General features: G+C 43.6%; 1 non-coding gene across 1 annotated transcript; it reads right to left on the reverse strand.

The window, feature by feature from the left end:
* Positions 1-1,366: 1,366 nt before the first annotated feature.
* LOC142461855 (U2 spliceosomal RNA) lies at positions 1,367-1,563 on the reverse strand. Its single transcript, XR_012787035.1, has one exon. It is a non-coding gene; the product is annotated as a U2 spliceosomal RNA (small nuclear RNA).
* Positions 1,564-24,265: the final 22,702 nt, after the last annotated feature.

Genomic DNA, 24,265 nt, shown 5'->3' on the forward strand with positions numbered 1-24,265 from the left:
TTGCTGGGCCAGGATACTTAGTAGATAGTAGAGCCTCCTCCATAAGATACAAGTCACAGCCTGATGATGTCTCTTTGGGGGTGTGGCCTATTTCATAACTCCGAATGAACTGTGGAGAGCTAGCTCTCTCCTTTTTATCCTCCTGCTGGCCTGGATCCTGCCTCTGGTTCCTTGGGACTTGGGCTCATGGTCCATCACGTGGTCTGCTAGCCTTGAAAACTGTTGGTGGCCTGCTATGTCACCTGCCTTGGATCTACTCCACTCTGACTCAACCAGCTTGTCTTCTTGTACCTGCTTCGTCCTCCTGGCTCCTGCTTTGTTTTCTGGCTTCCTAGTTCCCCAGACCCACAGCTATGTGAGGTGGGAAGAGCCTTAAACTTTCCATCTGATTCAAAGACTTTCACTTGACTGGGCCTACGGTCCTGCAGCTATGTGGGGTACTTTCTTGATATAAATTTCTTTCTTAGTACACATTTATGTCTTATACATATATTGGTATCACTGGTTTTATTTCTTTCCCAAACCCAACCAAAGATAATAACTAAAATATATCTTCAGTATTGAAGGGTGTTTTTTCTAATTGTAAAATCCTAGTTTGACGAGGTATTTTTACACCTTAGAGATGATATACCACTGTCTTTGCCTCCTATGATTTTTTTAAGTACATAGTTGCTAGCCTTATGGTTTTTAAAGACAATGAGCCATTTTCCTGTAGCATTTAAAAATATTTTTCCTTTCTGTTTAGTTTCCATCAGTTCTATTATGGTATTGTGTTTGTGTTTAATATATTTAATTGTTGAAATAAAAAAATACTTTGCATTTGTCCAGCATGCAGTTCAGAGTTTCTCGGATCTCTGGCTAGATCCTTTTTATTAGCTTTTAAATATCGTATATACTCATGCTGAAAAAAATGTGCTGAAAAACTGGGGTTTGGCTTATACACGGGTCAGTGGTACCCCAGGGAGGTGTAACATCTCGCTGTATCCCCACCCCCACCCCCCTGCCCCAGAGGTAACAGGATGAGCACTCGTTATCTCATGGGTGATTGCCATTTGTCTGCTGTTCATTCAAAGCCCCACTGACACTGCAGGGCTTTGAATGTTTGTTTACTCACATCTAACCAATCAGAGCTGTCCTATGATGTGGACGGCTCCAATTCACAGAAGCACCCATAGTGATTCACTTACACTGGCAGCTGAACTGGTAAGGATGTGTCTGTGGATGGACTCCATCTCTCCCTCCCCTCTGGTCTCTGTATTAATTCACATCCTGCATCCCCCACCAGCATGGACTCCCCCCACCTCCTCCTGGCTAACACATTGCGGGGTTGGGGGGTGGGGCATTACCATGAAAGTTTTAAATTTTTTTTGTGTGCACCATTCCTGCAATACCAGATCAATGCGTGGAAGATCAATGCGTGGAGTGGATGGAGCAAGCTCCTATTCCAACTCCCTGCTCCAAAAATCCATTTAATATGTTGTCCTCAGATAGAGGACATATCAGATATTAAACTGATAAGAACAGATACTACACTTGATCTTAGCCAAAAGGCCAAGAAGTGATGAAAGTTCTTTTTCAAAGCCTTGGTTTTTATCCTATTAGAAATGGATACTCTTGAACCAAAACAAAAACGCCGGTCATCTGTGGCAGGTTTCAAAATGAAGGTTGTGTCAAAAGCAGAAGAGAGCAATAACAGTATTGCAAGTACGGAATTCTGTGATGATAAAAAGCAAGTGAGGGAGTAGCAGAAAAGGAAGGCTGACTAGGAACAGATTCCAAAAGCTCAAAAAGCTCATCGTGGTATAACGTCTTTTTATGGGGCTCTAGAGAGTGAATTGCATAAGTGGGTTATGGAGTTTCATCAAAATGGTTACTGCATAACACACATGGGAATCCGCATACGTGCTCTACAAATGGCTAAGGATGACAAATATAAAGCTCCAGGCATTGAAAAATTTGCTGCGTCAGCAGGATGGTATACCCACTTCATGAATAGGTTTGGCCTACTATGTTTGAGACAAAGAACAAAGATTTCCCAGAAATTGCCACAAGACCTTGAAGAAAAAATTATGTCATTCCAGTCACTTATTATAAACAAAGAAGGATTTATAATTATGACCTGGCAGATATTGGGAATATGGATGAAACTGCCATGACTTTTGATCTTCCAAGCAACAGAACTGTGGCAAGTTTAGGAGAAAAAGAACATTTTTCTCAAAACCACAGGAAATGGGAAAAAAAAAAACACTTTACAGTTGTTCTATCATGTTTGGCTAATGGAACTAAGCTGTATCCTGTCATTATTTTTAAAAGAAAGACCTTGCCTAAAAAGATCAATTTCCCACCAAGAATTACTGTGCGTGCACATGTTAAAGACTGGATGGATGAAGAAGGAACAAAAAAATGGCTGGAAGAAATTTGGAACCGATGACCGGGAGCAGCCTTAAAGAAAAAGCCATGGTTACTTCTTTGGGACATGTTCAGAGCCAACCTATCAGATGACATAAAAAAAAATTGGCAAAATCTAGTAAAGTTACTTTAGCCGTTATTCCATGTGGGCTTACATCTGTACTGCAGCCTCTGAATGTATCTTTGAATAAGCCTTTTAAAGACTGTGTGTGAAGGACGTGGCATGAATGGATGTCATCTGGTCAAGCCCGACTAACAAAAGGAGGAAATTTCATGAAGCCTGACATAGAGTTAATAGCAAAGTGGATTCAAGATGCATGGGAAGACATTTCAGAAGACATGGTGCCACGTGCCTTCCAGACATGTAGTATTAGTAATGCTATGGGTGGCAGTGAAGACTGCACTTTGTATGAAAATGACAGCAGTGATGGTGATGACAGTGATCTCAGTGAGGACAGAGTCTATGATGACCTCTCACACCATCTGAAGCTCTGCATTGGGATATGGATGATGGTGAGGAGTCCAGTTTTGAAGGATTTTAACTCTTTACATTTTAGCTTGGTTGCTAATTGAACTCAGGGAATAGTACTCTTAAGGTATCATTGTTGAAAACTTATTGTTTTTGCTGAACCTATTTTCTACTTACTGTGCTGGTTTACTAATGTTAAATGACTTGTTATTCTTTTATTTATGTTTTTATTTAAAATAAATATTTAAATACATTACCCCACTGATGTCTCAATTTTTAGTAATTTTATTTTCATTTGTTTTGATTATTGAAGCTCATGAATAGCTTCTGCATTTTCCACCCTAGGCTTATACTCGAGTCAATCAGTTTTTCTCGGTTCCCAGGTAATAATTAGGTACCTCAGCTTATACTCAGGTCGGCTTATACTCAAATATATACCATAATCTCATCAAATATTGCTTCTGTCAATTCTTGTCCTCGTTTCTTTCTGTCTGGCACTATGTTGTATATATATTAGACCTTTCTACAATGTCCTAGGTGGTAAAATGATTAAGTGCCTGACAAGTAGCTGAAAGACGGGAGGTCTGAATCCACACAAAGGTGACCTGGAAGCCAGACCTGGCTACTTCAGAAAGGTCACAGTCTTGAAAACCTGCTGGAACCATTTACCACGCAGTCATGGGTCCCGTGGGTTGGAACCTGCTCACCATCCAAGTCTGAATACTTCCTCCTGAAAACATATTCTAGCTTACTGTTTTTTCCCTTTGTGTCCTATAGGCCAACTCACCTGTGAATTGTTAACTTAGTAATTGTATTTCCCAGTTACAGAATCTCCTTCTGATTCCTTTTTAAAATATCCCAGTTTTCTATGGAAAATTTCATTCTTGCCATGTATTTTACTAATACAATGTAGCATTTAAAGTCTGGGCCTGATAACCCCAGTATCTTTCAGTAGAACCATTCTTTATGAATCTGCTTCTATTGTCTTCAAGTGTTGCAGGTCATTTATTTATCTACCAGTATACCAGAATTTTAAACTCAAATGCTAGCCACTTCTATGAAAAATTGTGAAGATCATTTGAGGCTCAGGAGGCTGTCATCGTTCATCCCAGGGAACAACTTCCCAGTAGTCTTGCTAAGCAAATCACCTTTACTGAATATGGGCTTCAGCTGCTTATAGTGTTTGTGAGGATTAGTCTGCCCCCAGTTTTATCGCATGCTTACAGTGCCAAACCGTAGAGGGATCAACAGAGAGGTCAGGGTGTTTTGAAGTACTCTTTCTTCCTAGCTGGGCAAGAACGCTCAATTTTTCTCTCCAGCCACTTGTCAGAAAGGGAGACCCAAAGTCCACCTGTGGACAGAGGGGTTGCAGGGAAGGGATGAGTCAATCAGGGTACAGTAGAGCAATGATGGATCACGCAATATCCCTCAGGTTCCTTGAGGCTTCCTCCTCCCCACTATCATGACTCCGATGCTGCTTCCCACTCTGGACTAGAACAGAGCATGCACATAGGTATAGGCAAGAGATAAAGCTCACGACACAGGGAATTCAGGAATAGAAATGGGAATTGCGATATCAAAGGGGTAGGGGGAAGGTGGTGGGGAGAGGTGGGGTGGAAGGGGGTACCAACCACGATGAATGAAACATAAGCACACATACCCATGCAGGGGGAAGAACAACAGAAACCAAAGGGGAAGGGAGAGAGTGGTCAGTGTGAGATATGAAAATAGGAACAATCTATAAAATATCAAGGGGCCATGAGGGGCGGGGGCGGTGGGGTGGGGGGAGGAAGGGAAAATGAGGAGCTGATTCCAAGGGCTCAATAGAAAGTAAATGTCTAGAAAAGAATTATGGCAATATATGTACAAATATGTCTGATACAATTGATGGATGGATTATAACAAGAGTTATAAGAGCCCCCAATATTTTTTTTTAAGTGCACCATGCCCAAATCAAATTAAACCCAATGCCACTGAGTCATAGCAAGTCTTTGAGACCCACCAAAACAGGTAGAAGTACCCTTCTGCGTTTCAGAGACTATAAGTCTTTATGGAAAGACACAGTCTTCTCTTTTTCCCATGGAGCAACTCATAGGCTTGAACTGCTGACATTTCAGTTAGCAGCCTAACACCTAACCTACTAATTGCTTTACAATATATAGTTTAGTGACGTGTCTTTTCAGTTAATTCTCATCTTCCTCCTTCTCCTTGTTCACATCCCCATATCTTGCTTTCTTTCAAAGCTTTGGAAGTCTGTAAACATTTTATTAATGCGTCCACTAGAGAAACAAGAGAACAACGTCTGCAGCATTTGGATAGGGGGTTTGTATTCCGAGATCCCGAGGTGGACGCCAGCGCCCTCAGGCCCCAGTGGACAGCAGGGAGACCTGGCTCATACCTTTTCACTCTGCTCTGTGAAATCATCTGATATTATGCCTGCTTTCAGCTACTTTGTGTGAATAATCCTCTTTTGAACTAAAGTTAAAATTTTAAATATTTATATCCGTTTCTTTTTCAGCATTTAGTCTGCTCTTAATAGACTCCAGCAAAGTTCATTGAACCCTGAACTTTGGCCTTTGCAGCACATTCTAGTGTTTGCATGCTCGAAACCAGCCCACTCACGCCACAGTTGCCTTCTTCTGGGAAATCAGGTACCATCTCTGGACGTCATCGATGATCACATTGTCCCTTTGAGTTTGAAATACTTGTCACACTGCTCATGCCCAGGGCACTTTCTCCTCCTGGTCACCAGATACTGGCCTGGCTCAGGTCCCACCACGTCTGTGAAGCCTGTTCAGACAAATTCCATCCCACAACAATGTGTTTACTCTTTTCACTCTGGCATCGTATCTGGTATCAAACTGTCCTTGGGAAATTTGTTAAAACTCTCTGTACTTTAGTTCCCTCCTTTAAAAGCATGGATAAAAGACACTTCCTTATGGGTTTGTTGGTAAATTTAAATATGTGTCTAAAAGCATCCACAAGTGACACACCATAAGGACCTTGGAGCACAATAGCTAAGTGCCCACTGTCAATGCCACTCTCTGGGAGAAAAGACCTGGTAAACTGATCCGTAAAACCGACAGTCTTAGAAAGCCAATGGGGCAGCATTGCTCTGTCCTGTTGACTTGGTTGTGTGGTGGGCTGCGAAGCAAAAGGTCAGTGGTTTGAACCCAGGCCTTGGGAAAAAGATGAGACAGTGCTCCCATGAAGATCTATAGCCCCAGAAACCCATGTAGAAGTCTACTCTGCCTGTGTTCATCCAGCTTGACTAGAGAAAAATTCCATAGCCACTCATACGTGTATAAGAAAGTGCTTTATATCAGAGAGCAATTGAATATTGAGAAAACATCCCAGCCCAGTCCAGATCAAGTCCATAAGTCCGATATTAGCCCATATGTTCGATGCTAGTCCATAAATTCTTCCTTAGACTCACACAGCACATGCAATCACGCCGAATGCAGGAAGATCACAAACCTGTAGGTAGAAGGTCTTGTGGTTCCAGTGGCAGTGAGAGCATCTCAACATTGGTGTGGGTCTCCATGTGTCTCTTCCAGCTCTCTGAGTGTCTCCACAGCAGGAAAGGTAAGGCAGAGAGACTGGATCTGGCTTCCAGTGAACTATTTATCTCTGTCACACCTCCAAATGAGGTCATCAAGCTGCGACCTGATTGACAGGCTAGACTCCACCCTTTCGCTCAAGTTGACAGTAACTGCCACACTGCCCTATAGGGTCACTATAAGTTGGAATTGACTTGAAGGAAGTGAGTTTGTTCAAGTTTTGATTTACCTGCTTGTTGAGTTGGAATTGGCGCAACTACATGTAACAACAAACACTGGTGTTTCCTCTCTTCTTGTCTGCTTGAGCAAATTTGAATGGGGAATAATTACCCACACAGGAGACAAATCTCTATAAACTCACTTAAACTTGAATGGTAGCAAAGTGTCTCATATCTCAGGGATAGCAAGCCCTTTATGGATTCATGAAGATAGGGGACGAAACAGTAGCTGGAAGGAGAATGCAAATGTCAGTAATGAGTAAAAGAAAAAGTTGGGAATAAAACCAAACTCCCTGCTATGGAGTCAATTCCAACTCATAGCAACCTGATAGGATAAGGGTAGATAAAGTAGAACAGCCCCTATAGGATAAGATTTGAGACTATGAATATTCATGGCTAGTGGTTTCAAACTACTGACCTTGCAGTTAGCATTTCAACGTGTAAGCACTACAGCATAGGAGTTCTTGTCTTCCCCTGGAGAATTTTATTAATCACCATCCAAATATGAACAAAGGGACACAGAGCACAAACCAATTGTCCATCAACATAGTCACATGCCTAAACAAAGATGGTGCTTCAGCTGCAGCAGTCAGAGGGTATGGGCATGACGTAGACACACATGAAGGATGGAGAGATGATTGTCTGAGAGGGGGGAATTCAGAGGAATCCATAACTCTAAACACAAACCAACCATCTCCAACCACCATTGCCATCAAGTTGAGTCTAACTCATATCAACTCTGTACAGGTCAGAGCAGAGTCGCTGTTCAGGACAATGGACATGTTTACTTGGAGGAGTGGAATCATGAGAACAGCTGGAGGAGCCTAATGGCAAGGCACCTTGAGGGGAGGCTATACCACAGCGAGGAGCTCATGGGAGACTTTGAGCTGGCATGGGATATGATGACAGAGACAGTGGAGCATTGTAAGCTGGAAGCTGGAGAACACGTAGGAATTTCTTACCACACTGCTGGTATGAGCTGGTAAAGGGCCCCCCTCAAGCGACAAAAGGAAGGGTTTGTTTGTGTTCCACCACTACCTTCTAAAATATTCCTGTGGCCTCCATTTCTTCTGGATTCTTTCCCAATGCCATGAGATGGCACCCAGAGGGTTTAAATGTGCTTTGTAACTTGGTGAGACTTAGGAAAATAAGTTAGGAACCCAAAGAAGATAATGAAATGGATTTTTACCTCTGAAGGTTAATTAGCAAAACACTATGAGGGAATGAATCAGTAAAGCCTCTTCAAAGAGCGACAGAGAACATAATACAACTAAAAGGAAGTAGAGTGTCAGGACTAGGCTGGTCTATTCAGGAAGCACAGACATAACTATGGCAACAATTGTGATTTCTCAGGTAATACCGATGGGCTCAGAAGAGAAAGAGAAACAAATCCTGCTTAACGTTAGTGAGAATGTTTCATTCCATAAAGGGCAAGTGAAAGGCGTGGTGATATAAGAAATACAGTGACCTGAGAAGGGAATTGCTTCCCCCAAAATGAATGGCCAGGAGGCAGAAATGGAGCCAGCAGGCCTACTCACACTTAGTTACAGAGCCACAGACCACCCTTCTCTTAGCCCGTTCCCAGCAAAAATGGACTGGTCAAAGGCGAGTCAAAGGACAGGCTACGGAGAAGTATATTTGGAAAAGGACAAGAGGTGAACCACTCACGTGGGGGGAAGTGTTGGACCACGGGCTTGAAGGACTCCAAGAGGAAGCTGTGTTGTGAGCAGACTTGGAACCAGCGAACCTGGGAAAGAATGTAAGAAGTTACGGCGAGGGCTCCTTTTCCTGACAGCTGGTTTCTCAAATGCGCATTCCCATGGTAACAGTTCAGTTAGCTAGCTTACCCTTTATCTACTAGAGAGTCACGGAGGATGGATCTCATCGATCCCCGTCGATTCTCTTAGATGAGACCAGAGCATTTTGGCAAGTTATCAGAGGACCACTGGCATTCCTCTCCTATCCCAATCAGGCACGGGTAAGGAGTCAGGAAGTCATTTAAGAACATGTTGGACCTGATTAGGAAGCACCTGTCCCATCTCATCAAGCCTGAAGCAGGCATATGGCTCACCTGCCATGGCTTAGATCAGCTATTTTCAACCAGTGGGTCACAACCCCTTTGGGGGTCGAACAACCCTTTCAAAGGGGTCGCCTGATTCATAACAGTAGCAAAATTACAGTGATGAAGTAGCAATGAGAGGAACTGTATTAAAGGGTCACAGCAATAGGAAGGTTGAGAACCAGTCTTAGATGATGATCATTTCTCCCTTTAAGATTTAGAATTTCCCTGTAAAATCAGGATGAAATCACAACCCTATAAAACCAGAATAAATGGTCACCTGGTAAGAAGAAAATGGTCACTGGAACCCACCAACCAAGACTATTTGCAAAGCTCTCTAAAAATTTGGGTGTTTAGAGTGGTGATTGAATTAATAGAGGGGATAAGAGAAATTGTAAGTGTCAGGTAACTAGAAACACAGACTTCCACAACCCCAAACATACATTTTAAGATGATGTGGGGTGGGGACAGGGGCGGGGCGCGGGAGAGGGGAGGGAGGGAATGAGGAAATCGTCAAGGTCAGGAAAGCTTCAGAGAAGGTCGTGATGTCAGAGTGCATCATTATCAGTATCAGGTTTTCCCTTCTCCTCAGCTGTCCTGCACCTCCCAGGAACTGCCAATGATGAGACGATCCCACTGTGATCCCAAATCGTAGCCAGTCTTCAGAAGAATAACCAGCCCTTCAGTGAGTGGTCCTTAGTACAGTGTGAGATTGGGGAGGTTTTGTCAAGCAGTGGCAGTAGGTTTCTGTCGTCTCCTCCTACTGTTTCTTGCCCCGCTGAGACTTAGCACAGAGGTTTGAGAAGGCTGGGGAGGTTCCACTCACTGAAAGGCCTACTTGGAGACGTCCAGTGGGTCAGTGGTAGAAGTCTCTCCTTCGATTCAGGAGACCTGGGTTCAATGCCTGCTCAACGCACCTTATGAACATCCACCACCGTCAGTGGAGGTTTGCATGTTGCCATGATGCCACACAGCTTTCAGCGGTGCTTCCAGGCTAAGAGTGACAAGGAAGAAAGGCTTGGTGACAAATCTGTGGACCACAGCAAACCCTTAGAGTGCCATTCGCCCTTAGAGTGCCAGGAGATGAGCCCTCTAGGTTGGAAGGCACATGCACTACACAATGATCTCACCATGAACTGAATTAATCTTTGAGGATGCCCAGAGCCCTGTTCTTTGTCTAGAAGAACTTGACTCTCGGAGACTTGCAGTAATTCGTTCACTCTCTAACGTGGTAGGGCCAGGATTGAAACCCAGGTTTGCCAGCTGCTCTCTGAAAACCTATCTAGCAACCCTGTTATGACAGTTAGTGTTGGAAAGCATGATACTTACCTTGGGTGGGCAGAAATACTCACGAATTCCTGTGCTTTGTGCATTGTTGGCCTCACTTGAGCCTTGCTTGCTGATCCAAAGACCACATTCCTTACTGGGCAGCTGCTCTACCCAGCTCAGGCTTCTGGGAAAAGTTCTCTGGTGTGGCCAGCAGGACTTCTGAATTTCAAGTTTCTGTTGGGAGAAAAAAACGCCAAAGTTGGAATTCTGCTAGACTTTGGACTCAGCCTTTTGGCCTGAACATATCAGAAGAGAATCCGAGTCTCCAAAACCTAGCGAGACAAGAGTTTCTGCAGGAAAGCAAATGTGACCTCCCAATCAGAAGGGTCTCTTTACAGAAGGCGGGGCACAAAGCCTGTGGTCCTTGACTGAAGCCCCTCCTTCCTTAGAAAGTCACTTCCCCTGCCCTTCGAGTTGTGATATGCAGAGGATACAGCCTTGCTTACTGACACCGGGGACGACTTGAAGCCCTTGCTGATGAAGCTCAAGGACTCCAGCCTTCAGTATGATTCACAAGTCAATGGAAAGAGAAGTCAAATCCTTACCACTGGATCAATAAATAACATCATGATCAATGGAGAAAAGATTGAAGTTGTCAAGGAAATCATTTTGCATAGATCTGTAATCAATGTTCATGGAAGTAGCAGTCAAGAAATCAGACATATTGCATTGGGAAAATCTGCTGCACAAGACTTCTTTCAAGTGTTAAAGGACAAGGATGCCAATTTAAATATTAATGATTCCACATCATGGGATTTTTAGTCGTCTCATTTGCATGTCAATTTGAATGGTGGTGTCAAAGATTATTGAGAGCACCATGGCTGCCCAAAGAACCATCACACCAGTCTTAGAAGTACAGCCAGAAAGCTCCTTTGATGCGAGGATGGCGGGACCTGGGCTCCCTGACTTGAACAGGTTGTCAGGAGAGACCCGTGCTGGGAAAAGGAAATCAAGGTTGGTAAAGCTGAGGGGCGGTGAAAACGAAGGAGACCTTCAGCACAATGGATTCACAGAGAAATAGAACAAGGGGCTCAACTATAACAACAATTGTCCTGATAGTGCAGGATAGACTGGGCAGTGTTTGGTTCTATGATATGTAGGATGGCTATGAGCCGGCACCACCTTGATGGTGCATAACAACAATAAATATACATTGGAATTTTAACTAACCTTTATACCTGTGGACGTAATTCTACTTGGGAAAAGGTGAAATCCTCAATAATTTCGATACTCCGTTTACCGTGGGGTAACTTATCAATCTGGTTGGTTTTGGGTTTTCTTTACATTAGATTGTAGTCCACATTTAAGGCTGCAATTGTCGATCTTCATCCACAAGTGCGTCAAGTCCTCCTCACTTTCAGCAAGCAAGGCTGTGTCATGTGCAAATGTCAGATTTTAATAAGTCTCCATCCTGAAGCCAAATTCTTCATATAATCCAACTTCTCTGATTATTTGCTCAGTTGCTCAGCACACAGACTGAATAAGTATAATGAGGATACAAATCTGGCACACACTATTCTTAATTTTAGACCATGCCGCATTTCCTCGTTCTGTTCATGCAACTCCCTTTTGACCAAAGTACAGGTTTTGCATGAGCACAATTAAGTGTTCTGAAATTCCCATACTCCTCAAAACTATCCACAGTTTGTTATGGTCTACAGAGTCATACCTTTGCACAACCAATAAAGCACAAGTAAACATCTTTCTGGTATTCTCTGCTTTCAGCCAAGATCCATTTGATATCAGCAATGATACCCCTAGTTCCACATCCTCTTCTGAATCTGGCTTGGATTTCTGTCAGCTCTCTGCCACTGTTGCTGGATGATCTTCAGCAAAATTTTACTTGCATATGATATCGATGATGTAGTTCTATAATTTGTATATTCTGTTTAGCCACTTGTGTGTATAAACAAACGCATCTTTTCTAGTCAGTTGGCCAAGTAGCTGTCTTCCAAATTTCTTGGAATTGAGTACTTCCTGCGCTCCATCAGCTTGTCGGAACTGTCGGTTTATGGCACTCCATCCATTCCTGGAGTCTTAGCTTGGCGTTCAGTGCAACCTGGGCTTCATGCTTCAGCACCATTGCTGCTACCTCATATGCTACGTCTAGGAATGATTGAAGGTAGACCAGGCTGGGGACAGTGATTCTTTATAGTTCATCTTCTTTGATACTTCCTATATCATTCAAGATTTTATCCATAGAATCTTTCAATATTGCAACTTGAGGCTTGAATATTTTCTTGAGTTCTTTCTATCTGAGATATGCTGCACATGTTCTTCCTTTTTGGTTTTCTAAATTCAGGTCTTGGCACATTTTATCATAATGTCTTATTTTGTCTTCTTGGGCTTCCCTTTGAATGTTCTTGTTCGACTCACCTATGATGTTCTTGACTTCTTCCCACAGGTAACCAGCTCTTCTGTCACTGGTGTTCAGTGTATCCAATTTCTTCTTAAGATGTTGTCCAAAATCATGTGGGACAGACTCAGACTAGATTTTGGCTCTCATACATGTGCATACACAGCAACTGATGGGGAAAATTATGGAATGTTTGATGCTCGTCGGGGTTGGTTCAATGGTTTCAAAATAAGGGTAAATTTAGTGAACAAACTAGGGAAGTACATCGTAAACACACACACTTCACTGTTTTTGCTCCTCTAGGTAACTCTTGCGGCCTAGCAGATTCCACGCTGGATTGCTGACAGTCACTCTTAGGAAGACACCTGAGGCGTTCTGCTCCCTCAGCACTATCGACCCAGAAACCCACAGGAGGCAGTTCTGGTCTGTTGTGTAGTCACCAGGAGACGGAATGGACCAGGTGGTGTGAATGGGAATGATGCCCGAGGAAGACAGACAGGTCACTGTCAGGGCTGTGCCAGACCACACAGGGCTTCAAACAGCTTGTATCACAATGGCAGTGTCTTTGAATTCCATTTTTTTAATGAACTTTCTGAAGCTCTCTTGGGTTGGATGCTGAGGCAAAAGAAAACACCTGAAAGGAAAGGGGGCAGTAAAAGGAAAACTCTTCATCCTGTCTTTATTTTAAAATGTGACATTTTATTCATAATGAATGTTCGCACTGATTTTTATTTTTAAGTGATTATACTGAAATATCCTGACTACATTTTATGGAGGGGGCATGAGGTTCCTTATTTTTTTTAAAACCTGTGCTAAGTGCTTCAATCGGCTCACCCCAGTTCTGAGCCTGGTCTAGAAGAATTGAGAGTAACAATGGGAAGCTGAAGTGCTCTATACACATGGCTATAATTCAAGAGAAACCATGACCCATGCAAGGAGAGAGCTCTCCGATAAGTTGACATGGGCTCCAGAGGGAAGAAGGAGACTCTTCCCAGCAGAAGCTTCGGAAGAGGCCATGTTTTTATAGTAAGTGGCCATGGTGGACATTTATAGAGAGAACATTATAGAAACATAATCCAGCTTCTAAGTGAAGACAGAAACATGACAAGGTGCGATAGATTGGATTGCATCCTCTAACAATATGTGTTGAAGTCCAAACCCTGGTACCTGTAACTATGACCCTTTGGGAAATAGGGCGTTGTTCTGTTATGTTAATGAGGTCACTCACAGTAGAATAAGGTGGAACCTCATAATAAGGTGGGTGGTGGCTTATTAAAGAGCACAGAAGAGACACAAACATAGACTGTGGGGAGCCAGATGCCTGTGAGTCCACAAGCACAGGGACGCCAAGGACCACTGGCAGACACTAGAAAGTAGGGGAGAGACCCACAAAAGAATTGGACGTGGCCGAGATGCTGGTTTGGATCCTCAGCCTCCAGAACTGTGAGAAAAATAAACGTCTGCTCTCGTACCACCTCCCACTGTTGGTATCTGTGTCACGAGGGCACTAGGAGACCTAGAGATTCGAAAGGACAAGGGAAGGAATGTGTGGTCTTTATATGGAACGGGTGTCGTAGAGCATGTATGAACGAAAGGGTGTGTTTATATGGTGCAGGGCGCATCTGTGAGTTCTAGCTGTGACAAAGGTGGAGGCCTTGCAGGGGCTGATGGATTTTACGAGTACCTGACATAAAGGAGACTCTTCTTTCCAGCCCCGTGGATGGAGGCAGAAGCCTGGGTGGGCGGATGTGTGACTCAGTCATGTGGGTGAATGGTAAAGGAGCCACCTGGAACCTTAGCGGCATCTTCGTTCACCAAATTAATTCCCACTCTGAAGACAGAGCCCGACTCGGCAAGCAGTCGTGGCCAAGATCTGGGTGAATGTGGGTGAGTGCTCGAGGCAGAGGTAAAATCCTAACAAACCAAACAACAATGCAACTCAAAGCCTTCCTCTAGTTCCTGAACGCTTCCTCCCCTCCCAGTCATCATGACCCCGAGTCTACCTTGCGGACCTGCTTAGACCAGAGGACGTACAGTGGTGCAGTAGGGATCTGGAGGCACAGGGAATCTAGGACAGACGAACCCTCAACACCCGCGGTGGGAGTGGTGACACCAGGATTGAAGGGCGTGTAGAAAGGGAGAACCGATCTTGGAGATCTATGTGTAACCTCCTCTCTAGGAGATGGGCAATGGGAAGGTGGGTGAGGGGAGACGCCGGGCAGTGTAAGATAAGATTTAATAATTATGTATAAACTATCAAGGGACCAGGGGGAAGGGGTAAGCGGGGAGGGAGGAGGAGGAGAAAAAAAAGGGAAACCGAGCTGATTCCAGGAACCCAAGTGGAAGGTGAATTTTGAGAATGACAAGTGCAACGAATGTTGCTTTGCTCAATTGATGTATGTATGCATTGTGATAAGAGTTGTATGAGCCCCAATAAAAAGATTTATTAATAAAAAAAGTCACAGCAGCCACACTACGGTCAAACCAAACACTGCCGTCAGTCAGTCTCGTTCACAGTGACCCTAGAACCACTGCTGTGCCCAAACCCCCTGGAGAAAGATGAAGCTTCCCGTGAAGACTGACAACCTCAGAAACCCAAAGGCATGCATCGTTTGAACTGTTGACCTTGTGGTTACTTTTGCCATTCAAAGCCCACTCTGCCACCGGGGATCTTTACAAACAAGGCAGCTAACAAAAATTCAGAGTCTCTCGAAACTCAGATCTGGAGTGAAAGAGGAGCATCGCTCCAGGATTTGATTCTGGAAACTGTAATTCCTTCAGGGCCCAGCAGCCTTCAGTTATGATTCACAGCATTGATGTGACAGGTTCAGCAACAGCTGGCGGTTCAAACCCAGTTGTCTTCTTTGAATATGTCGAGTGGTTTCTGAGTCTCTAACAACCCAAGCTGGGGAGCACAGAGAAGGTGAGCAGTGAGCTGCTGGGAGGGAGCTAGACCACGTTGTAAGTGGATGGTTCACTGCACGACACGGACGCAATGAAGATTGCTGGACTGTGGACGTGAAGAATGCGGAAATGATCATATAGGGACCGACCACGGACACAGAAAGAAAAAGTCATTAGTAAGGCCCACCCGAACCATAAAAAGATTAACCTGTATATTTACAAACAATTGCCTTATAGCACGTATTCACTGAATTACTACGTGACAGCACACTATCTAGAGACAGTGTTTCCCTGGAGTGAATTCACAATCCTGTAATAACTGGGGGAGAGAAAAAACCACCTAAAGATCAGATATACGAATATAGGACTTTATACCTCAAAAGCCGTTCTCATTCTTTATCCAGGAGTAGGGATAAGACAGGCCTCCAGTGACAGGTGTTTCCACGAGCCTCATTAACGCTGTTATGTCACCCAGGGTCTCTGTCCGGAGCCCTGGTGTGTGGTGGCTCGTGTGAACTGGTTCTAATTCGATGATCTGTTCTGAAGTTGGCCCCTGACTTTGCTCTCTCCGCTAATATTGAGCTTTTCAAACTTTTTCTTCAGATGTAGTTGATTTGACTCCTTTATCCAGGGAAGTCCACATGTAGTCACCATTTATGTTATTGGAAATATACCAGTGAACAGTTCTTGATCTTGCAAAACTCTATCCTGGAATCTCCAATGTCCAAGGAGACCGCCAAAGACCAATAGAATCCTGACACTGTGACTCGGAAAACTGTTCCCATTCCTGTAATAATGGGCTTTCCTCCTATCCACTCAGCCCTAGCTACAAGGAGGCCTGGTGGTGTCCTGGTTCCACATTAGGCTGCTATCCACGAGGTTGGCTGTTCTAAACAACCAGCAGCTCCAGGGGAGAAACACTGAGCTTTGTCTCCTGTACACAGTTACAGGCGCGGAATCCCACAGGCAGATGGATCACTGTGAGCCAGCATTGTCTCCATAGCAGTGAGTCTCCCTTTTTGGTCATAAAGATAGTGGGATCATAGAATTAAAAGATAATGGAATTTGCCCACACACTTTGTGAAGTTTCCTTGTAAATGACTCCTCTTTCTCAATACGTATTTTTAAAATCCTCCTCCTAGAATTTCAACTAAAACCTTGACCGATATTCACTGACATCACCAGAGGGTCTGGACCCCACCAGGTAACCCTGTCAGAGGGCGTGACAGTCATGACCATCCAGAAAATCTGTGTGCAGTATTCCCACAGAACCATATTATTTGAATAAAATAACTTTATAGGAAGTTCTAACAATAAAATCACGGTAATGAGTCCAGATTATATGTATTAATATGCCTACAAGAACAAACACTATGCTAGCTGACTACGGAGCTCAGCTCAGAGTTGTCATGATTACCTGATTGTCATAGCAACGCAAACCCCATGGTTTCGTCTGCAAGTGTTACAAGCACCCGTAATGTTTTTATTGCTGCCAGTGCTTTTCTGGTCACTGGTTTTACCAAATATTCTGGTGTTTCATGGTAATTTGAATTTATAAACCTGTATCATTAACTTTTTTTTAACTAATACTTTGTTAGTCTGAGTAGACTAAAGAAATAAATTCATTCACACTAACATATGTGTAAGAGAGAACTTATATCAAAGAGCAATTGTATATTAAGAAATATCCCAGCACAGTTCAGATCAAGTCCACAAGTTCAACATTAGCCCATATGTCTGATACTAGCCCATAAATTCTTCTTTAGACTCACACGGCCACGTAATGATGCTAAATCAGGAAGATTACAGGCCAGTGGGTGGAAAGGCTTGTAGATCCAGTGGTGGTGGAAGGATCTCAGAGCTGGCTGGGTCTCCATGTGGCTCCTCCAGCTCCAGGGCTTTGGCTCCATCAGTGTGTCTCCTTGTGGCTTGTCAACAGGAATGTGAGGCAGAGTGTGTCCCACCTCCAGGGAGAAAGACCTGGGTTCCCAGAAGCCTTAGGAGGAGGCCATGCTCACACAGAGGCCTCATTGACAGCCTAGACTTGACCCCTTCACTCAAGCTGACAGGAGATTACGTAACTGCCACAAATACCAATATCAGAGATGTCATCTAAATCCACTATTAATGCTGTTTTCTAAAACTTCATTAGTAGCATGCCAGAAATTGAAGAAAAAGGAGCATTCTGAAGATATGCGGGCTCTGCCACATCATTTATCAAGTGTATTTTCTGCTCAAAGATTAGCTAATGATATTTCTTTTCCCAGCATCCCGCTTAAAATGGTGTGTGGCTGAGTTAATTTATTGTGCCAACCTGGCCAATATACACATATGGGATTAATTGAAGGGCGGAGGGATAAATGGCTCAGTGAGCCTCGCCTTTCGAGTTCTCGTGTCTCTTGCTTTGTGATGGTCGCACCAGGGTGCAGCTGCCTTAGCCAGTTCCCTGCTTCAGCCTGCAAGGCTCACTTCCTGCAAGACATCCCCAAGGAGAAGCCGCAGGGACCTACCCTGATGCAGCCCTGGGTGCTGGAGCACCCGTATGGAGACCCCTGCCAGCACTGAGATGATTACACGTTCACTGACTTGACTTTCCTCCTACAGTTAGCATCGTTATGTCTGCTTTGTGGGATGGAAGAGGACTTTGTGGACTGGTGTTGGACATATGGGTTAATGTTGGACTTGTGGGCTTGGGCAGCACTGGGTTGGGATGTTTTCTTGATGCACATTTAACCTTTACATAAAACTCTCTCTTATACATGAGTTTCGGTGGATTTGTTTCTCTAAAGTACCCAGACTAACACAGTGGCTGAGATAGCCTATGTGTTTCCACATAACACGTAAATCTTTCCCATGTCTATTTAAAGGTGACATAAGATGCAGCACTATTTGTGGGAACCATAATTCATAATTACAAGTTTTGTTGCATGAATTTATAACAAGTGTCCCACAAAGGTATCTGCTACAGTTAAAGATTGTGTTATGACTCCTAATCTCTCTGTCTGTGGTTATAATCCCATTTGGGAATGGGTTGTTCATGAGGCAGGATTAATGTTCGTGAATATTGAGGGCTAATCTCTTTTGCGATATAAAAGAGATTAAACAAATGATCAGGGCCGTCTGGAAGAAGAGAAATGATAAGGCCCGTGAGACTAGTCTAGGAACAGAAGTCCGACGGGCAGGCCCTTGCTCCACAGCAGAGAGAGGGAGAAAGCCTTCCCATAGAGCTGGCATGCTGAGTTCGTACTCGCAGCCTCCTCATCTGGAAGAGGACAACTGTCTGTTCGTTAAAGGGGCCTACTCGTGCTATTTCTTTTAGAGTAGCGTTAGATACTAAGACAATGACCTTGGGGAAAATACTTGTTCTCATTGGTCTCCGGTCTTCAGTGAGAAACTGGGCTCGAGGATGCCCCATTTGTCAGGGCATTAATTATGTTCATTGTCAGGCAACTTGATAAAAGTGGAAGGGAATTTCCCAGGAGCCCGGTTGGTTCAGTGGTTAAGCACTCAGCCTCTGGGCCGGCAGTTCAAACCCACCCAGCAGCTCCACAAGAGAAAGGACCGGGTGATGTGCTGTAATAACAATTAGAGCCTTGGACACCCCCGTGAGGAAGTTCTACTCTACCCTAAGGGCCACTCTGAGTCATAAGCAGTTCTAAGGGAGCTAACAACAGCAGCAGGTAAATTTCTTAGTTTGTAGTCCATTTTCCTGAGCGCTGTGGTGAGCCAAACTGACAGTCACTCAGATACTGAAGGTACTAGAACTATGTGATAACTATGTGACCCTTAATCTTCTTAAGATGCTCATGAGATAGGACTGTGGATCATCGTCCTATTTTACAAAAAAGGGAACCAAGGCAGAGCGAGGTGGAGTTAAAGAATCCTCGCAAGATCCCTTAATGACTGTCGTTAGCTGTCACTCAATCAGCTGTGACTTAGGGCAGCCTTACACATGACAGACCAAAATGATGGCTGGTTCCATACCACCTTCCCATCTCTTGGTCTCTTTGAGTCCACTGTGGAGGATATTGTGTTAGGCCACTTCATTGAGGGTTTCTCTTATTTCTACTGACCCTCTACTTTACCAAACGTAACTAGTCAATGGGTTCAAATCCAGGCATTCGTTTCCAGGTACTGGGTTCATGTGCTCTGTAAATCTTGTCAGATTTGAGTTAATGAGACTGGCATTCCTGCAGGACTGGGCAATGTTTCCTTCTGTTGTGTGTCCAGAGGGCTGTTATGTGTCAGAACTGACTCAATGGTGCCTAGCAATGACAGCAACTGTGTATCTGTGATCTACACTTTGTGTGAGAGACAGCCAGAATCTTTTAATAGATTCAAAGTGTTGGACAGAAGCTTAAAGGTTTCTTTTGCTTTGTCTCATTTCACAATTAAAAATACCAGACTGAAACCAAGTCAGATAAATGACGATGAAGCCATCTGTGTTTGGCTGGGTTGCCTAGAGAAACAAGCCCAGGGACACTCATGTATAAGAGAGAACTTTATGTCAACAAGTAATTCTACATCAAGAAGGCATCCCAGCCAAGTCCAAGTCAACTCCATAAGGCATCTGCTAGTCCATAAGCCCCGCCTCAGACTCACGATGGAACCTCATCCAAGCCACATGCTGGGAGGCAGCACAGTGAATTGGGAAGCAGAAAGAGGACAGGCTCGTGAGTACACAGTTGCTTGGATCCTAAGCCAGTGGAAGCGTGGCAGGGCCCCAACAACGTTCAGGGGCCAGTGGCAGAGTCCCAATGAGGTGGAAGGCAAAATTGAAGACAGAAGGGAAGTTCCCAGTTTTCCTGTTTATAAGGAGGCCCCACTCCCAAGGAGCATCATCAGGCTGTGACTTGATTGACAGGCTGCATCCCACCAGTACAATTGCATAAAAATTCAAGTTGACATGAAATCATCTAACTTCCACTATTTTTTTTAATACCAAAGTAACCAGGGAAGGGGGAAAAGTGTCCTTTGAGTTTCAGGGAATTGCCTCACCCTCTATCCCAGATTCTGAGGGCGTGCTGCTTCCTCTCCCTCTGGATTTGAGCTGGCTCCGGAAGTTGTGTCTTTCTAGAGTCCTCCCACGTCCCAACATCTTGGTATCAAAAAGGTATCACCCCACTGTCTGCCTTGAGCTTTCTCTGCCTTGCCTATCAGAATAAAGAAGTTCAGACTCTTTCCCTGAATGTCACACATAAACGCACACAGCTTTTATCTACTATTTTGTACTTTATATTGCTTTTGGTCCTGTTGAAACGAAAATGATTATCATGTCAATTCTAGAACTTGGTTGAAATTCTGATTTGTGAGTTGGGATAACATTGTTGACAAGAGACAAATATATTCCAGGGAAGAAAAGCCTTTCATAGATTGTTATACGCCAGCCTATGGCTAGTAATTGTGCATTACCATGGAAACAGGCCCAGAATAGTGTTTACATGATAACTGTGGACATGCAGGAACCCATGCAGCATTTTCTTGAAGAAAAATGCAAATACTTACTGATTGGCTTTAAAAGAGAGAACTTCTTGTCTGACTTGTGAAATTGCTTGTTGCCAAAACTGGCCATACATAGATCATTCTTTAAAGAGTAAGCTACTCAAGATAACCATTCTTCAATAATTAACCTAGACTGTTGTCTGGCACAACGAAGGCATTCAGTTAAGGTTCAATGTTGAACGATTACATCAGGGCAATAGCTTCAAGATAGGTCATTTCAACCTCAAATACTCCAGAATAATGTGAATTCCATAGAAATGAAAAACTCCCTGGGACTTTTCATCAGGATTTAGGTCACAGCAGTGTAAACCAATTAAATCAATAATTGAAGAATAGATCAATATTTCTCAATCAATCGGGACTTACTCCCAGCACACTCCTAGCATTCTGCAACCCATCTCACTGCAAAAAGGATTAAACTTCCCTCATCTTACACAGAGTAACTAAGTCCTCTTTCAGATCTATCTTTTACTTCCATAATTTTTCTACCAAACTCTGCAGATTAGTCTGGCTCATGCAGCTGAAAGAAACTCCTGAGGCCAGATGTTAAGATAGTCTATTTTCACCCCATTGTGTTGCCTGAAAGCAGTGGTTCTCAACCTGTGGGTCACGACACCTCTGGGGGTGGAATGACCCTTTCACAGGGGTCTCCTAAGACCATTGGAAAACACATCTTTCCGATGCTCTTAGGAACCAAGACACTGCTCCTCTCCAGGCGGGTCTGCCCACAGACAGACCCACAGAGAAGTACCCAGCGTGAAGACTGTTATTCATGTTACACCATGTTTCAAGGCAAAATGTCATTTATTTGTCTTTATAAATAAATATTTCTATTTATAGGTTTAGTATGAAGTCAGCAGATGGACATTGGGCCTCCACTCAAGCACTTACTCAATGCAAGAACACTTTGTTCTATTAAATTGGCATTCCAGGATGCACATCTTCCCAACACTATTGCTGAAGAAAAATGTGTCCATAAGCAAATGTGGTGAAGAAAGCTGACAGTGCCTGGCTATCAAAAGATATAGCATCTGGGGTCTTAAAGGACTGAAGATAAACAAGAGGCCATCTCATTGAGAAGCATGAAATCAAAGCCCACATGGAAGAAGCACACTAGCTTGGCTGACCACAAGGTGCAGAAGGGACCAGTTATCAGACATCAAAGAACTAAAAGTCATATCAATGGGTGCCCACATCCCTGATATGATCAATGAAGACCAACATGTGCATAAGCAAATGTGGTGAAGAAAGCTGATGGTGCCCAGCTATCAAAAGATATAGCGTCTGGGGTCTTAAAGGCTCAAAGATAAACAAGTGGCCATCTAGCTCAGAAGCAACAAAGCCTACATGGAAGAAATACACCAGCCTGTGTGACCACGAGCTGTCAAAAGGATCAGGTATCAAACATCAAGGAACAAAAAAATCATATCATTGAAAATGTGGGCGAGTGCAGAGTGGAGACTCAAAGCCCAATGGTAGTCAACCGGACACCCCTTATTCTGAAGGGTTGTGGGGAGGAGATGAACCAGGCAGGGTGCAGTGTAGTAAAAATGAAACATATAACTTTCCTCTAGTTCTTAAATACTTCCTCCCCCCACTATCATGATCCCAATTCTACCTTACAAATCTGGCTGGACCAGAGGATGTACATAGGCACAGATAGCAACTGGAAACATGGGGAATCCTGGACAGATGACTCCTCCAGGACCAGTGGTGAGAATGGCAATGCCTAGAGGGTGGAGAGAATGTGGGGTAGAAAGGGGGAATTGATTACAAGAATCTATGTATAGCATCCTCCCTCGGGGAGGGACAGCAGAGGAGAAGGCGGGGGAAGACGTTGGACAGTGTAACATATGACAAAATAATAATAATTTATTAATGATGAAGGGTTCATGAGGTAGGGGGCAGTGGGTAGGGAGGGGGAAAATGAGCAGCAGATATTAAGGGCTCAAGTAGAAGGTAAATGTTTTGAGAATGATGGCAACAAATGTACATATGTTCTTGACACAATGGATGGATGCATGGATTGTGATAAGATTTGTACGATACCCCAATAAAATGATTTTTAAAAATTCAAAAATAAATAATAAAAATGTACAATCTATCTGGGGGTTATGAGGGGTAGGGGCCTGATACCAAGGGCTCAATAGAAAGTAAATGTCTAGAAAAGAATGAAGGCAACATATGTACAAACATGCCTGATTCAATCAATGTAGGGACTGTGATAAGAGTTGTAGGAGCCCCCAATAAACTGATTTTTAAAATAAATAAATATTTCGCAATATATAATTATATATTAGTTTGTAATTAATCACTATGCTTTAATGATGTTTAATTTGTAACAATGAAAATACATCCTGCATATCATGACAATTCCTAACAGTAGCAAAATGACAGTTATGAAGTAGCAAAGAAAATAATTTTGTGGTTGGGGGTCACCACCACATGAGGCACTGTATGAAAGGGTTGTAGCATGAGGAAGGTGGAGAACCACAGCCATAAAGGATCGCTGGTGGCCCAGCGGTTAGCACTCTGCTGCTACCAGTGAGGCTGACAGTTGGAACTCACCTGCCACTTTCCTGAAGAAAAAAGTGTTGCCGTCTGCTTCCATAAAGACGACAGTCTTGGAAGCCCTGTGGGGCAATTTGACGCTGGCTTATAGGGTCATGACGAGTCAGAATTGACAGCAATAGGTTTGGATCTTTGGGTTTGATGTTGCATTAAGATTATCTACAAGCTCATTGAGAGATATGTCTCTGTGAATAAGTGATCTTAATAATTAAGTGGGTAAGTTCTAACCTCTCATCTTAGTTCTGGCCCTGTCTTATGTTCATAATCTTAGAGTGCAGGATTTGTCAATCCTTAAATAAGCCTGGACCCCATGTTAGACAGGGTTTTCTAGAGAAACAAAACCAAGATACTTATGATTCTATCTATATATTTATATAAATAGATAGGTACAACATAAGAAATAAATACCTAATTAGTCTACAGAGCAGTACAAATGCTCTGCAATACACTAATACACTGAGACACTAATACACTAGAAGTCCTGCAAGTCTTGAGGGCCGCTGGGTGCAAGGCAATGAAGCAGACAGCTGAATCCTCTGTAGAGCAATTAAGGCAATCCAGCCACAGGCAGCAAACAGCAAGGAAGGTCACCAACAGTCAGCCCGATGACAGGGTCTGACAGTCCCCATCTCAAGTGATGTATACTCCAGTAGCATGGTGAAGCAGGTCTTGAAGGAACCTCAAACTACGACACAGTCCATGGTTTGGGTGTCCCACAGGTAGTGTAGCTCGCAAGTTGAGGAAGAGAACCAGCTAAGACAGCCGCACACTGGTCCAATCATCAAAGAGCAAGAGACAAGAAAGGTGAGGCTCACTGAGCCATTTATCTCTCTTCCCTTCAATTAATCCTACATGTGTTCATTGGCCAGGTTTATTGCCAATAAACCT

The sequence above is a fragment of the Tenrec ecaudatus genome, chromosome 11 (assembly GCF_050624435.1).
Source record: "Tenrec ecaudatus isolate mTenEca1 chromosome 11, mTenEca1.hap1, whole genome shotgun sequence".
Classification (NCBI taxonomy): domain Eukaryota; kingdom Metazoa; phylum Chordata; class Mammalia; order Afrosoricida; family Tenrecidae; genus Tenrec; species Tenrec ecaudatus.